Genomic DNA, 4,882 nt, shown 5'->3' with positions numbered 1-4,882 from the left:
AACCGTTCGTTTAGCTTTATATATTCTTCCGGGTGGGCGTTGTATTGGTTTTTCAGAAGTGTTAGACCTGTAAGAGAAAAATTTAAATGGTTGGGAAAGGCCATGGGATGTAGAAATATTTTTTTCACATTTACTTCCTTGTAAAAACAGGTAAATCAATAGGGTTTTTCGTACGGATAAGTACCCAGTGAACCGTTCGTTTAGCTTTATATATTCTTCCGGGTGGGCGTTGTATTGTTTTTTCGGAAGTGTTAGACCTGTAAGAGAAAAATTTAAATGGTTGGGAAAGGCCATGGGATGTAGAAATATTTTTTTCACATTTTACTTCCTTGTAAAAACAGGAAAATCAATAGGGATTTTCGTACGGATAAGTACCCAGTGAACCGTTCGTTCAGCTTTATATATTGTTCCGGGTGGGCGTTGTTTTGGTTTTTCGGAAGTGTTAGACCTGTAAGAGAAAAATTTAAATGGTTGGGAAAGGCCATGGAATGTAGAAATATTTTTTTCACATTTTACTTCCTTGTAAAAACAGGAAAATCGATAGGGATTTTCATACGGATAAGTACCCAGTGAACGGTTCGTTTATCTTTATATATTCTTCCGGGTGGGCGTTGTATTGGTTTTTCAGAAGTGTTAGACCTGTAAGAGAAAAATTTAAATGGTTGGGAAAGGCCATGGGATGTAGAAATATTTTTTTCACATTTACTTCCTTGTAAAAACAGGTAAATCAATAGGGTTTTTCGTACAGATAAGTACCCAGTGAACCGTTAGTTTAGCTTTATATATTGTTCCGGATGGGCGTTGTATTGTTTTTTCGGAAGTGTTAGACCTGTAAGAGAAAAATTTAAATGGTTGGGAAAGGCCATGGGATGTAGAAATATTTTTTTCACATTTTACTTCCTTGTAAAAACAGGAAAATCAATAGGGATTTTCGTACGGATAAGTACCCAGTGAACCGTTCGTTTAGCTTTATATATTGTTCCGGGTGGGCGTTGTTTTGGTTTTTCGGAAGTGTTAGACCTGTAATAGAAAAATTTAAATGGTTGGGAAAGGCCATGGGATGTAGAAATATTTTTTTCACATTTTATTTCCTTGTAATACAGGTAAATCAATAGGGTTTTTCGTACGGATAAGTGCCCAGTGAACGGTTCGTTTAGCTTTATATATTGTTCCGGGTGGGCGTTGTTTTGGTTTTTCGGAAGTGTTAGACCTGTAAGAGAAAAATTTAAATGGTAGGGAAAGGCCATGGGAAGTAGAAATATTTTTTTCACATTTTATTTCCTTTTAAAAACAGGTAAATCAATAGGGATTTTCGTACGGATAAGTACCCAGTGAACGGTTCGTTTAGCTTTATATATTGTTCCGGGTGGGCGTTGTATTGGTTTTTCAGAAGTGTTAGACCTGTAGGAGAAAAATTTAAATGGTTGGGAAAGGCCATGGGATGTAGAAATATTTTTTTCACATTTTATTTCCTTATAAAAACAGGTAAATCAATAGGGATTTTCGTACGGATAAGTACCCAGTGAACGGTTCGTTTAGCTTTATATATTGTTCCTGGTGGGCGTTGTATTGGTTTTTCAGAAGTGTTAGACCTGTAAGAGAAAAATTTAAATGGTTGGGAAAGGCCATGGGATGTAGAAATATTTTTTTCACATTTACTTCCTTGTAAAAAGAGGTAAATCAATAGGGATTTTCGTACGGATAAGTACCCAGTGAACGGTTCGTTTAGCTTTATATATTGTTCCGGGTGGGCGTTGTATTGGTTTTTTGGAAGTGTTAGACCTGTAAGAGAAAAATTTAAATGGTTGGGAAAGGCCATGGGATGTAGAAATATTTTTTTCACATTTACTTCCTTGTAAAAACAGGTAAATCAATAGGGTTTTTCGTACGGATAAGTACCCAGTGAACGGTTCGTTTAGCTTTATATATTGTTCCGGGTGGGCGTTGTATTGGTTTTTCAGAAGTGTTAGACCTTTAAGAGAAAAATTTAAATGGTTGGGAAAGGCCATGGGATGTAGAAATATTTTTTTCACATTTTATTTCCTTTTAAAAACAGGTAAATCAATAGGGATTTTCGTACGGATAATTACCCAGTGAACGGTTCGTTTAGCTTTATATATTGTTCCGGGTGGGCGTTGTATTGTTTTTTCGGAAGTGTTAGACCTGTAAGAGAAAAATTTAAATGGTTGGGAAAGGCCATGGGATGTAGAAATATTTTTTTCACATTTTACTTCCTTGTAAAAACAGGAAAATCAATAGGGATTTTCGTACGGATAAGTACCCAGTGAACCGTTCGTTCAGCTTTATATATTGTTCCGGGTGGGCGTTGTTTTGGTTTTTCGGAAGTGTTAGACCTGTAAGAGAAAAATTTAAATGGTTGGGAAAGGCCATGGAATGTAGAAATATTTTTTTCACATTTTACTTCCTTGTAAAAACAGGAAAATCGATAGGGATTTTCATACGGATAAGTACCCAGTGAACGGTTCGTTTATCTTTATATATTCTTCCGGGTGGGCGTTGTATTGGTTTTTCAGAAGTGTTAGACCTGTAAGAGAAAAATTTAAATGGTTGGGAAAGGCCATGGGATGTAGAAATATTTTTTTCACATTTACTTCCTTGTAAAAACAGGTAAATCAATAGGGTTTTTCGTACAGATAAGTACCCAGTGAACCGTTAGTTTAGCTTTATATATTGTTCCGGATGGGCGTTGTATTGTTTTTTCGGAAGTGTTAGACCTGTAAGAGAAAAATTTAAATGGTTGGGAAAGGCCATGGGATGTAGAAATATTTTTTTCACATTTTACTTCCTTGTAAAAACAGGAAAATCAATAGGGATTTTCGTACGGATAAGTACCCAGTGAACCGTTCGTTTAGCTTTATATATTGTTCCGGGTGGGCGTTGTTTTGGTTTTTCGGAAGTGTTAGACCTGTAATAGAAAAATTTAAATGGTTGGGAAAGGCCATGGGATGTAGAAATATTTTTTTCACATTTTATTTCCTTGTAATACAGGTAAATCAATAGGGTTTTTCGTACGGATAAGTGCCCAGTGAACGGTTCGTTTAGCTTTATATATTGTTCCGGGTGGGCGTTGTTTTGGTTTTTCGGAAGTGTTAGACCTGTAAGAGAAAAATTTAAATGGTAGGGAAAGGCCATGGGAAGTAGAAATATTTTTTTCACATTTTATTTCCTTTTAAAAACAGGTAAATCAATAGGGATTTTCGTACGGATAAGTACCCAGTGAACGGTTCGTTTAGCTTTATATATTGTTCCGGGTGGGCGTTGTATTGGTTTTTCAGAAGTGTTAGACCTGTAGGAGAAAAATTTAAATGGTTGGGAAAGGCCATGGGATGTAGAAATATTTTTTTCACATTTTATTTCCTTATAAAAACAGGTAAATCAATAGGGATTTTCGTACGGATAAGTACCCAGTGAACGGTTCGTTTAGCTTTATATATTGTTCCTGGTGGGCGTTGTATTGGTTTTTCAGAAGTGTTAGACCTGTAAGAGAAAAATTTAAATGGTTGGGAAAGGCCATGGGATGTAGAAATATTTTTTTCACATTTACTTCCTTGTAAAAAGAGGTAAATCAATAGGGATTTTCGTACGGATAAGTACCCAGTGAACGGTTCGTTTAGCTTTATATATTGTTCCGGGTGGGCGTTGTATTGGTTTTTTGGAAGTGTTAGACCTGTAAGAGAAAAATTTAAATGGTTGGGAAAGGCCATGGGATGTAGAAATATTTTTTTCACATTTACTTCCTTGTAAAAACAGGTAAATCAATAGGGTTTTTCGTACGGATAAGTACCCAGTGAACGGTTCGTTTAGCTTTATATATTGTTCCGGGTGGGCGTTGTATTGGTTTTTCAGAAGTGTTAGACCTTTAAGAGAAAAATTTAAATGGTTGGGAAAGGCCATGGGATGTAGAAATATTTTTTTCACATTTTATTTCCTTTTAAAAACAGGTAAATCAATAGGGATTTTCGTACGGATAATTACCCAGTGAACGGTTCGTTTAGCTTTATATATTGTTCCGGGTGGGCGTTGTATTGGTTTTTTGGAAGTGTTAGACCTGTAAGAGAAAAATTTAAATGGTTGGGAAAGGCCATGGGATGTAGAAATATTTTTTTCACATTTTATTTCCTTTTAAAAACAGGTAAATCAATAGGGATTTTCGTACGGATAATTACCCAGTGAACGGTTCGTTTAGCTTTATATATTGTTCCGGGTGGGCGTTGTATTGGTTTTTTGGAAGTGTTAGACCTGTAAGAGAAAAATTTAAGTGGTTGGGAAAGGCCATGGGATGTAGAAATATTTTTTTCACATTTTACTTCCTAATAAAAACTGGAAAATCAATAGGGATTTTCGTACGGATATGTACCCAGTGAACTGTTCGTTTAGCTTTATATATTGTTCCGGGTGGGCGTTGTATTGGTTTTTCGGAAGCGTTAGACCTGTAAGAAAAAAATTTAAATGGTTGGGAAAGGCCATGGGATGTAGAAATATTTTTTTCACATTTACTTCCTTGTAAAAACAGGTAAATCAATAGGGTTTTTTGTACGGATAAGTACCCAGTGAACCGTTCGTTTAGCTTTATATATTGTTCCGGGTGGGCGTTGTATTGTTTTTTCGGAAGTGTTAGACCTGTAAGAGAAAAAATTAAATGGTTGGGAAAGGCCATGGGATGTAGAAATATTTTTTTCACATTTACTTCCTTGTAAAAACAGGTAAATCAATAGGGTTTTTCGTACGGATAAGTACCCAGTGAACGGTTCGTTTAGCTTTATATATTGTTCCGGGTGGGCGTTGTATTGGTTTTTCAGAAGTGTAAGACCTGTAAAAGAAAAATTTAAATGGTTGGGAAAGGCCATGGGATGTAGAAATA

This window comes from Paroedura picta, unplaced genomic scaffold (genome assembly GCF_049243985.1).
Source record: "Paroedura picta isolate Pp20150507F unplaced genomic scaffold, Ppicta_v3.0 Ppicta_v3_sca23, whole genome shotgun sequence".
In the NCBI taxonomy this organism is placed as follows: domain Eukaryota; kingdom Metazoa; phylum Chordata; class Lepidosauria; order Squamata; family Gekkonidae; genus Paroedura; species Paroedura picta.
This window is presented reverse-complemented; position numbering follows the sequence as displayed.